The 12,427-nt window shown below is 40.8% G+C and overlaps 1 protein-coding gene across 2 annotated transcripts in view; it reads left to right on the forward strand.

The window, feature by feature from the left end:
• Positions 1 to 12,427, forward strand: part of CLYBL (citramalyl-CoA lyase) — a 230,756-nt gene that overhangs the window by 39,010 nt on the left and 179,319 nt on the right. The gene's annotated exons all lie outside the window — the stretch shown is intronic.

Below are 12,427 nucleotides of genomic sequence, written 5' to 3' on the forward strand. Positions count from 1 at the left end.
TGCTACCAGCCTTGTGTAAGTGTATGTGTCTATATATATATATATATATATATAGACAGTCTGATTATGTAGATTCCAAGGCCAGAAGGCACCATTATGCTCATCTAGTCTGATCTCCTATATAACACAGGCTATAGAACTTCTACAAAATAATTCCTAGAGCATATCTTTTAGAAAAACATGCAATCTCTATTCTCAAGGGAGAATCCACCATGACCCTTGGTAAGTAGTCCGAATGGTTAATTACCCTCACTGTTGTAAATTTACATCTTATTTCCAATCTGAATTTGTCTAGCTTCAACTTCCAGCCATTGGATCTAGTTACACCTTTCTCTACTAGACTGAAGAGCCCATTATCAACTCTTTGTTCCCCGCGTAGGTTCTTATAGACTGTAATCAATTCACCCATAACCTTCTCTTTGTTAATCTAAATAAACTCAAGGAGCTCATGCACTATATGATTTATGGATTTCCTTGTCCTCCATTCTCGTAGCTTTTCTCTGAGCCCTCTCCAATTTATCAATGTCCTTCATAAATTGTGGATACCAGAACTGACCACAGTATTCCAGCAGTGGTCACACCAATGCCAAATACAGACATAAAATAACCTCTCTACTTCTGAGTTTCCCCTTTCTGTGCATCCAAGGATCGCATTCGCTCTTTTGGATGTTGCACTGCGAGTTCATGTTCAGCTGATTATCCACCCTCACCTAAAAATCTTTTCCAGGGTCACCGCTTCCCAGGGTAGAGTCCACCATCCTGTAAGCATGCCCTTATGTTCTTTGTTCCTAGATGTATACATTTATATTTAGCTGTATTAAAATGCATATTGTTTGCACCTAGCTTACCAAGTGATACAGATTGCTCTGTATCAGTCATCTGTCATCTTTATTATTTACCACTCACCCAGTTTTTTTGGATCATCTGTAAATTTTGTCACTGATGATTTTATTTTTTCTTCCAGGTTATTGATAAAAAGGTTAAATAGCATAGGGCCAAGAATCAGTCCCTGCAGGATCCCTCTAGAAACACACCCATTCAATGATGATTCCTTGTTTACATTTTGAGACCTATCATTTTGCCAGCTTTTAATCCATTTAACATGTGACATGTTAACTTTATATCTTTCTTGTTTTTTTTAATTAAAATGTACCAAGTCAAATGCCTAACAGAAGTCTCACTGTATTGTGTCAACACTACCAACCAAACCGGTAACCTTATAAAAAAATTAATTATATTGACAGGATCTATTTTCCATAAAGCCATGTGGATTGGCATTAATTATATTACCCTCCTTTAATTCTTTATTAATTGAGTCCCATATCAGCCATTCCATTATCTTGCCTGGAAACTATGTCGGACTGACAGGCCTATAATTATCCAGATCATCCCATTTACCCTTTTTAAATACTGCAACAAACTTAGCTTTCTTCCAGTCTTCTAGAGCTGCCCCAGTGTTCCAAGACTTATTGAAAATTAACATTATGAGAGAAAGAGAATTAGCAGACTGATGTAACATTATTTGGAATGCTAATGGAAGATTGAAATTGGGTCAGACTTTCACAGGCTCCTTACAGAACAAATTTTAGAGGCTGTTGAGGAAAAAAAATTCTCATTAAATTTTGTCTAGAATGAGTATGTTAGCATACGACTCAGAAGCAGCCTGTAAGCTATACCAGCACTTCTCTTAACCATCATCTTTTTGCCCTCCTCTATTGGTGGCAGTGTAGTGGCACTAAAATTCACAAGTGTAGCTGCCTGTGACTGGTTTAACAACCCCAACTTAGATAGCTGCTTCCCCACCAACCTGTAAGGGACTGTATGTGGTCTGGCCTAGCAGTCACAGCTGGGCTGGAGTCTACACATCAGGGACAGTAATCAGTCAGCAGGTGTCAGAGGAATCGCTAGAGCTGAGCTCAATAAGAAAGAGTCAGGGTCAAAGTCAGGCTGGGGTTGAAGACTGGAGATCAGAGGTAGTACCAGGCTGGAATCAGGAGGCAAGAATCAGGGTTACAGTCCGGCTGGAGTCAGAGACAGGAGATCAGAGGGAGTACAAGTCTAGATACAGGAGACGAGTAAAGGAGTCAGGCAGGGATTGGAGGTTGGAGATCAGGAGATGAGGTGAGGTCTGGACTCACGCAGGGCTGGATTACCCAATAGGCAGACTAAGCACGTGCTTAGGGAACCAGCAAAGCAGGGGGCACCAAAAAAATGAGAGTTTTTTTTTGAAAAAATTTGATATTTCAAAAAAAGCATCGAAGTAGTCATCATGGGAAAAATCAGAACTTTGTTAGACTTCCTTACGCTCCACTACACTCTTCCCCTGTTTTTCTGTTGTCTTTTTATTACTTATCCTCACCTAAACCAGGGGGGCATCCTACTAGCGTAGATCGAAATAATGGGAGGAAATCAGATCCTGTCATGTATTGCAATAAATTTGTTTTATTGATATATTCTTCTGAGTTATACATACTTGATTAGTTTTTTTCTTTCTTTTATTTATATATATATATATAAAAAATAAAGTACGTTGTGTCATTTGTTTTTTTTTAAGTTCAGATAACTGAGATACGGGGCAGGATGAAATGTAACCAACTGAGTGGAGCACAGAAACGTAAACTGGTGGAAGAAAAGAAACAAAAAACTAGTGAAGTTTTCCAAAATCTTCCAAAGCTGACATAATTTTTCAAAGCGAATCCATCAGAAACAACATCTTCTCTCAGTAGCACAGACATCATTTCAAAACCTGTAGGTGTTTCAGAGACTGACTCTTCTTCTGTTGATGAAACAAACACCGTTCCACAACATGTGGATGTGTCAGAGACTGTAACTGATCATCCTGCTCCTGGTGGTAAAACAGACATTGTTCTAGAAGGTGTGGATGTGTCAGAGACTGAACCTGCTCATGCTGTAAATAATAGGAGAAAAGATCCTGGTATGTGGGTTGATTTCAGTACTGATGATGTAGCTTACTGGATAGATCGTGGACCAAATGACTGTCAACACCACACTGGGCCATTTGAGAAATCACGTTGGATTTTTACCAATTGCAAACAAACAAGATATTGTCCACAAAAAATATTTTTCGTCATGAAAGCGAACGGTGAGAAATACACTCAAGAATGGCTACTGTATTCACCATCAGCAGGGTCTGTGTACTGTTTTGTTTGAAAACTTTTTGCATATAAACCTTCAACATCCCAGTTTGCTGCAGATGGATTTAGTGACTGGCGGAATACTGTTTTAATTGAACAACAAGAAAATAGCACTACTCACAGAGACTCAATGTTGACATATTTAAATCAAAGACAGGGCTTTGGATTGACACAAAAATTGGAAGGACAAATTAGAGGGGAGTGTGAATACTGGCAACATGTCTTGCAGCATGTTATAACTGTTATTCAAACATTAGCTGAACATGGTCTGGTTTCCGGGGATCAAATGATACATTTGGATCATTGCAGAATGGAAATTTCTTGAGATTGTGGGAGCTTGTGGCTCAGTTTGACCCATTTTTAGCAGGCCATATCTCAAAATATGGGAGTGCTGGCAAAGGTAACCCATCATACTTATCCAAGACAATATGTGATGAACTCATTCGTCTAATGAGTGACAAAGTTCATTTCAGCTATTGTGGATGAAATAAGTACTGCTGGATACTTCAGTTTATCTGTTGACTCTACACCTGATCTTTCACATATTGATCAGTTGAGTATTGTACTAAGATATGTGTCTCCCACAGATGGAAAAAAAACAGTTGAACGATTTATAACATTCCTCAATTTGAAAAGCCACACTGGTGAAGAAATGGCAAATCAAGTACTGCATTATTTGTGCCAAGTTTGCAAAATAGATTTCTCAAAGTGCAGAGGTCAATCTTATGACAACGCTGCCAACATGTCAGGGTGTTATCAAGGAATGCAGAAGAAGCTTTTAGAACAGAACAAATATGCTATATTCATACCATGTGCTGCACACTCTCTCAGTCTTGCTGGCCGCAGTGCTGTTGATTGTTGTCCAGTGGCAGTAAGTTTTTTCTCAACAGTCCAGTTACTTTACGTTTTACTCTGCCTCAGCACACTGATGGGCAGTTCTTAAAACATATTTTGGCAATGATCCTGTGTTGAAATCTCTTTCTAATACTCTCTGGGAAGCATGCAGTGGCAACAAGTGCAATTCTGGAGACCTACTCAAAGATTGTGGATGCATTAGAATGTATAGCTGAAGACCAATCACAAAAGGGAGAAACTATACGAGAGGCAGAAAACATTGCAAACAAGATGCAAGAACTAGAGTTTGTATTCATGTTGACCATGTGGAATGAAATTTTACAACACTTTTATCACACAAGTCAAGCTCTCCAAGAAAAAGAATTGGATTTGAAAACATGTGCAGACCTCTGTCAATCATTAGCAGACCACTTACACGCTTTGAGGAATGATTTTGAAAGATTTGAAGACCTATCGAAAGATATCTTGCCTGATACTAACTACAAAGAAGCCCAGTCCCGCAAGCAACTCAGGAAGAAACAAGCAAATGATAGCAGTGCAACAGAAACAGCATTGAATCCTAGAGACAAATTTTGCGTATCTACTTACTACGCTATAATTGATACACTTGAAGCTCATATGAAGAAGAGAGGTGAAGTGTACAAAGAAGTATCACGTAGATTTTCTTATCTAAATGATATGGACTTATCTGACTAACTATTCCCCAGGTTCCCAAAAGCTAGTTGACTCATACCCTGTTGAGTTGAACATGAATCTCTTTGGAGAAGTACAGCAGTTCCGCTGTTATATGCGCTCAAAGTTTAATGAAACAGGAAAAATAAAATTCAGTCACATTGATCTTCATGACACAGTATTGAAAGACGGAATACAAAGTGTATTTCCAAATGTAGAGATCGCACTATGTATTTTCCAACATGGATGATTACTAACTGCTCCACAGAACACTCTTTTTCTCAGCTGAAAAGAATAAAAAACCCTCAGAGAACAACAATGTGTTAGGACAGACTTTGATTCACTTTCCCTATTGTGTATGGAAGCAGACATGCTTCATCGAGTCAGCTTCGATGAACTTATCCAGAATTTTGCAATCAGATTTTGCAATCAGAAAATCTAGAAAGAAGCTATTTTAATTTCAGCATACATGTAAGTTTTTGTGTCATTTCAAAAAAATAAAATTTTATTTTATGGTATAGTATTGTTTTTATTTTGAATTACATATGGGGGGACACCATAATCTTTTCAGTGCTTAGGGCCTCTAAAGGTCTTAATCCGGCCCTGGACTCACGGTAGACCCAAAGTCTCTGTCGTTGCCCAGACAACTTCCTGGGGCACCCTCCAAGGTAAAATAGGGTGGTTAGCCAAACAGAGGGCCGCAGGGTACTGTCACTGTGGCAGTCTTGGGCAGGCCTTCCTGTGGCGCCTATTCTCCACAATGCTTCCTTGCTGTGGCTCTGCATGGCCTTCTGGTGGCACTGTGGGAACATCAGCCATCCCAGGCTCTGCAGACAGGGATTCTAGTCCTTGCATCCTTCCATAGCCATCAGCAGAGGAGCAACTCCCAACTTGGAGTTGCCACTATGGGGGAATTGCAGGAGCTTTTGATACCAGAATCTGGGCTCTGGAGGAGCAGGTCTGAGGAGCTCTTGCTGATGCATCAGCTGGTTAGGAGTACCTGCTGCATGCCTGCAGCTGGGAGGAGTGGCAGTTGCCACAAAAGGGAAGCTCATATCAGCACAAATCAGTGGAAGACCCTAGACCACAGCAAGGGACTCTAGCAAACCCCAGTTATAGACCTAAGTGAAGGACTCCAGACTGCGATCTTAGCACACCCCAGTGCATTGGAAAAGTAAAACGGCAAAACTCCAAATTTCCAATAAGTTATTGGAGTGTCCTGGGGACAGATTTTTATTTCATAAAGTGGAGAAAGTAAACAAGGGGAAAGCCATTTTAGACTTGCTTCTGACCAAACAGGAGGGAATTGGTTGTGAATCTGAAGTTGGAAGGCAATTTTGGTGAACGTGATCAAGCAATGATAAGATTTCATGATGCTAAGGAAAAGAAGGAATGGGAGAAGCAGAATAATGACATGGTCTTCAAAAAAGCAGACTTTAACAGACTCCGAGAACTGGTAGGCAAGGTCCCCTGGGAAGAAAATCTAAGGGAAAATGAGTTCATTACAGCTGACAGTTTCTCAGGGACAATATTAAAGGTACAACTGCAAACTGTCCTGATATGAAGGAAATATAGGAAGAATAATGAGAGGCCAATGTGGCTCTAGTAGGAGCTCTTTAATTACCTGAAAATCAAAAAGGAATCCTATAAAAAGTGGAAATATGGAAGAATTGCTAAGGAGTTGTACAAAAGAATAGCCTAAGCATATAGGGACAAAATCAGAAAGGCTAAGGCACAAAATGAATTACACCTATCAAGAGACATAAAAGGCAATTGGAAGAGGTTCTATAGATCTATTACAAGCAAGAGAAAGACAAAGGAAAGTGTAGGACCTCTACTTAGTGGGCAAGGAGAAGTAATTATGGTCGACATCAAGAAGGCTGAGGTGGTTAATGCCTATTTTCTTCAGTTTTCACTAAAAAAGTGAATGGTGACCAGATACTTCATACATTTAATCTTAGTAACAAGGGGAAAGGAAAGGCGTGCAAGCTAAAATAGGGAAAGAACAGGCTAAAGAATATTTAGATAAGTTACGTGTATTCAAGATGGCATAGCCAGATGAAATTAATCCTAAAATATTTACAGACTGGAGAAGGCAAACATAGTAACTATTTTTTTAAAAGAAGTCTTTTACTTGTATCTGGGGTGTCTCAATGGGATCCCACACAGGATTCTGGAGAGTACAGGGGTCCTGCACTGCAGTCTAGAAGTATCACTTCAGGGCTTAGGGTCCTGCATGGAAAAAACAGAATCATAGACATGTAGGGCTGGAAGGGACATTGAGAGATCATGTCCAGCCTCTTGCGCTGAAGCAGAAACAAGTAAACTAGACTATCCCTGACAGGTATTTGTTTCCACCCTGTTTGTTTCCACCTCAGATGATGGGGATTCCACAACCTCCCTTGGAAACCTATTCCAGTGCTTCACTATTCTTGTAGTTAGAAAGTTTTTCCTAATGTCTAACCTCAATCTCCCTTGCTGCAAATTAAGGCCATTACTCCTTGGCCTTCCTTCAGTGGACATAGAGAGCAATTGATCACAGTTCTTTTTATATCAGCCCTTAACATATTTGAAGACTGTTATTGGGTCCCCACTCTGTCTTCTTTTCTCAAGACTAAACATGCCCAGTTTTTTTAACCTTATCTCTTGAGTCATGTTTTCTAAACCTTTTATAATTTTTGTTGCTCTCCTCTGGACTCTCCAGTTTGTCCACATCTTTCTTAAAGTGTAGTGTCCAGAACTGGACACAGTACTCTGGCTGAAGCCTCATTGGTGCTAAGCAGAGCAGGACAGTTACCTCCTATATCTTACAAATGACACGTCCGTTAATACAACCCAGAATATTAGCCTTTTTCTCAACTGCATCACATAGTAGAGTCATATTCCATTTTTGATCCACTATAACCTCCAAATCCTTTTCAGCACTACTACTACTACCTAGCCAATTATTCACCATTTTGTGTGTTTGATTTTTTCCTTCCTAAGTGTAGTACTTTGAACTTATCTTTATTGAATTTCATCTTTGTGGTTTCAGACCAATTCTTCAATTTGTCAAGGTCATTTTGAATTCTAATCCTGGACTTCAAAAGTGCTTGCAATATCTCCAGCTTGGTATCCTTTGTAAATTTTATAAGCATACTCTCCAGTCCATTATCCAAGACAGAAAATATTGAACAGTACTACACCCAGGACTGATCTGCTATCTACACACTTCCATCTACACACTATCTACACACTTCCAGTTTGACAGTGAAACATTGATAACTACTCTTTGAGTAGCTGAGCCTTTCAACCAGTTGTGCACTCACGTTATACAAATTTCATCTAGACCATGTTTCCTTAGTTTGCTTACAAGAATGTCACGTGCAACTGTGTCAAAAGCCTTACTAACATCCAAGATATATCACATCTACTGCTTCCTACCTATCCATTAGGCCAGTAACCCTATAAAAGAAGGAAATTAGATTGATTTGGCATGATTTGTTTTTTGACAAATCCATGCTGGCTATTCCTTATAACCCTGTTATCTCCTAGGTGCTTTTTAGTGAAGACTGAGGAAAATAGGTGTTGAACACCTCCGCCTTCTTGATGTCGACAGTTATTATTTCTTGCCCACTAAGTAGAGGACCTACACTTTTCTTTGTCTATCTCTTGCTTGTAATGTATTTGTAGAATCTCTTCCTATTGCCTTTTATGTCCCTCGATAGGTGTAACTCATTTGTGCCTTAGCCTTTCTGATTTTGTCCCTACATTCTTGTGTTATTCTTTTGTACTCCTCCTTAGCAATTCTTCCATGCTTCCATTTTTTGCAGGATTCCTTTTTGATTTTCAGGTCATTAAAGAGCTCTTACTGGAACCCTATTGGCCTCTTACTATTCTTCCTGTCTTTCCTTCTGTCACCATGCCTCAGTGGGTCACAACTGAGAATACTAAATTCAGGACACATGCCAAGAATTAGAATAACGATCAGTTTGGGGTGAGTCTGCCCTATCATTAGATTATACGAAGCAAGTAACAAAAGTATACTTCTATATCACTGCACTGGTTAACAAGAAGTCAAAAATGCAGTCGTCTTAGGCATTCCAGCCCTGGTTTCACCACCCAGACACTGGACTGTGATGAGCAGTTACTGAAAACCAATTTAATCAAATATAGGGTTCTTCTAATCCCAAGAGATCAGCCACTTAGCCAGGTCAATATACAGCTCAGATCTTACCCAGTAATCATGCTGAAGTAGATAAAAACTAAAAGTTTAATAAAGAAAAGAAGAAGAGACACAAATAATTGCAAAGTCCTTACATCAGGTTTATAGCAGTGATGGAATAGACTGCTGGCTTGTAAAGAATCTCTGACTTCCAAAAGATTGGAAGGTCCTCGGTCCATAGTTCAAAATGCTTCTTTTTCGTTGTAAATCCACAGTCCAGAGACTCAAGGCAAGAAAGAGGAAAAATGGAGATATCTCAGGGGTCTTTTATGGCCTTTGTCATGTGCCTGGAAATTTACTGTCTCAAACAAAGCTCGCAGCCAGTGTTCCCTCTAATTTTTGACAGGCCGTGTGCACAAAAAATTTCTTCTGTGCAAATTGTTCTGCTTCTGTGCAAATTTTTGTGTGTGCGGTGTTTTGCCATGTGTGTGTGGGGTTTAGGATCTGTGTGCGCGCACACACATGCACAGCTTAGAGGGAACAGTGCTCACAGCCCAGGTACACGGAAAATGGAGATGGAGTCCAGGGTCACATGAGCATATCACATGTCTTGATGTCTCACAGGGAGTAGCTATTGCCAATATTCTTGCTGAGGCATCCACAGGAAAAGGTACCTGGGAAGAATGAGTTTCTTCTATCAATACATAGCTGTCTGGCCTTAATGTAAATTTTACCCAGTGGTTGTTACCCGGGAATTAGGGCTGTCAAGCAATTAAAAAAAATAATCGCGTGACTAATAGCACTGTTAAACAATAATAGAATAACATTTATTTAAATATTTTTGTATGTTTTCTACATTTTCAAATATATTGATTTCAATTACAACAGAATACAGTTACAGAATACAAAGTGTACAGTGCTCACTTTACATTTATTTTGTATTATAAATATTTGCACTCTAAAAAACAAAATAAATAGTATTTTTCAATTCACCTAATACAAGTACTGTAGTGCAATCTCTTTATCATGAAAGTTGAACTTACAAATATAGAATTTTATGTGCAAAAAATAACTGCATTCAGCTTGGAAGCAGGTGGCTCCTCCTCCTCCTCCTCCACCTTTGGGGGTCTGCTCCTCAACTCCTGTAGCCTGTACAGCATGCTGGTTCTTCACGTTGGTGGACGAGGGACCTGGGTGGGGGATGGAGCACTTTTCACTGGCCAAGGTGGCCAGCAACCAGTCTCCTCCCCACAGAGCAGCCAGTTCTCCTTCCTCCTCTGGTGCCGCTGTAGCCATCTGTAATTGGCTAGCATTCTTTGTCTCCATGTGCATCCTGTGAATTAAACAGTCATGTTCCTGATGGTATGTAGATAAGCCACCTCCTTCGGAGCTCTCTCTTATGTGCTTTCTGAGGGACTCCAGCAAAACCACCTCTCACACTGGGTGGTTCCCCTTGCCTAAATTTCTTCATCAGGCACATGCAGGCTGCATTCACAGCAAGTCAAGACCAGGATCCGGGTAGAAGCCTCCAGGGTTAGGATGCCTGTGTGGCCTGGGCCCCCACAGGTGCAGGCAGAGGAAGAGTCAGCAATGGTGTTGGCAATGTGCTATTTTCCTCCCGTTGCAGGTTTTTTCCTTGTAGAGTACCTGAAAGTTAAGGAGGGGATGGGGGAACCCTATCTCTTTGCCTTCTTCTGCTGGTGAACTCAGCTGGCTAACTCCATTAGTCTCTCAGCTGCCTCTGTCTCACCAGCTATATGTCGCAATTAAATATGGGAGATAGGATCAATTTCTCTGTAGTAAAAATCTACAAACAGAACTGACTGTTAGGCCAGGCCTCTTGCATTTGGGTGTGACCCTGTTGTAATAAGTAGGATTGCATGATGGGTTTGCCTGTAGACAGTGGTGGTGGAGCTGGGCTCAGTGGCCCAGGGAGTCCCTTGTAGTCCTATGTCTTTATCTCCCTAAATCTCATGTTCCAGCACTTTAGGCAGTCACTTGTAGGGGTCAGGAAGGAAACATTTTCCTCCTGATGTATTTGGGGGGGGTAGTTGTATCTCCTTCCTCTGAAGCATCAAAGATGGCCACAGGTTGAGATGGGACATCAGGCAGAGTTGACTGGTGCTCTGAGACGGTACAGAGAATTCACTTTTTTCTCATGCTTGGCTGGCTGGTTCTTGCTCATTGCCATTTTTGGGATCTGTAAGGAATTTTACCCCAGGTCAGATTGACAGTGACCCTGGCATGTTTTCACCTTCCTATGCAGCATGAGGCATGGCTCATTTGCTAGGATCATTTGAGCATCTCACTAAATCGGTTCCCTGCCACTGCCTCAGGAACTGGAGCACCTTGGTCCCTTCTTTTCAATGTCTGTGGCACACAATAGTTTTGTCTCCTGTGGGCTGTAATACTTTAGTCTAAGCCAGATCGCGGGGCTCAATAGAGGTAATTGGGTGTGGTTTAGTGGCCTGTGATGTTCAGGAGCTCAGACTAGATGATCACGTGGTCTCTTCTGGCATTAAACTCTATGACTCTATTGAGTTTACTTTGGAGAACCATGCCCCTTAATGTCCTCTGCTGTTGGTTGTTCTAGCTACAGGACCTCTTCATCGTGTACAGAGTTGTTCTGATGCTACTTTCAAACAGAGAAGGCTTTTAATCTTTGTCAGGATGGAGATACTGCAAATAGCAAGCTAAACAAATAGTGAGATTTAATTATAATATCAAATAGACTGAGATAGAATCCAGTTTCCTGGCTAGCAAGGGAGAATTAAGAATGTAGGTGTCATTCAAAGAAATTGAAATCCATTCAGTTCACTGCCTGTATAGTCAAGAGAGAGGGTATTAAAAAGGTAGTAGTATAAACTTAACTGGTTGAGTTACATAAAACTGGTTTAGAGGCTGGGCTGTATGTGAGGGGGAACGAAATTGTGAGAGAGGATGCTTGGAGCCTTCTCTTCACTTTTGTCTCTGTGGTGTTGATAGACGCAATCTGGTCCTTGCATTCCGTGGACTGCATGGACGTCACAAGCCGTACTAGTCTATGTAACATGGGCAGGATATGGAGGAGAAATGACCTGCCTGTCTCTCCTCCACCTCCTCACTGGCCAGTGAAGCAGATCCTGTGCAAGGCAGAGTGTATTCCACGTGTCTGAAGAGTGGCACAGCCTAGAACTCTAGAAGCCATTGTGCCTGAGCTGAGCACAATGCATCTGGATGCTCCCAATAGGGAAGTATGCCTCTGCACCACCTGTAACACGGGTGTCTGCTTTTTAAGACACAATATAACCACCTGTCATAATGGCACAGACAGAAGAAGACAGATTCTCAGAGGGTGCCCTTAGGAATACCAAAATGTGATGAGGAAATATGAAATTGGAAGAGGTCAAATAGAGGAAAATATTTCTGGGTGGATCATTTGGGGTGGGTGGGGTGTAGGAAGAGGCCTCCAAAGTGTGCGTGTTTCTCCTATTTAATCTTTGAAAATGGGCTGCCAGTATTTCCCTTTTAAAATTGCAAATATTCTAATTCAGAGAGAGAGTTATGGGTTTTCAAAAAATTGAGTAAAAGACTGTCCTTGGCCATATTAATAATGAGTTGC

This window comes from Eretmochelys imbricata, chromosome 1 (assembly GCF_965152235.1).
Source record: "Eretmochelys imbricata isolate rEreImb1 chromosome 1, rEreImb1.hap1, whole genome shotgun sequence".
Lineage (NCBI taxonomy): Eukaryota > Metazoa > Chordata > Testudines > Cheloniidae > Eretmochelys > Eretmochelys imbricata.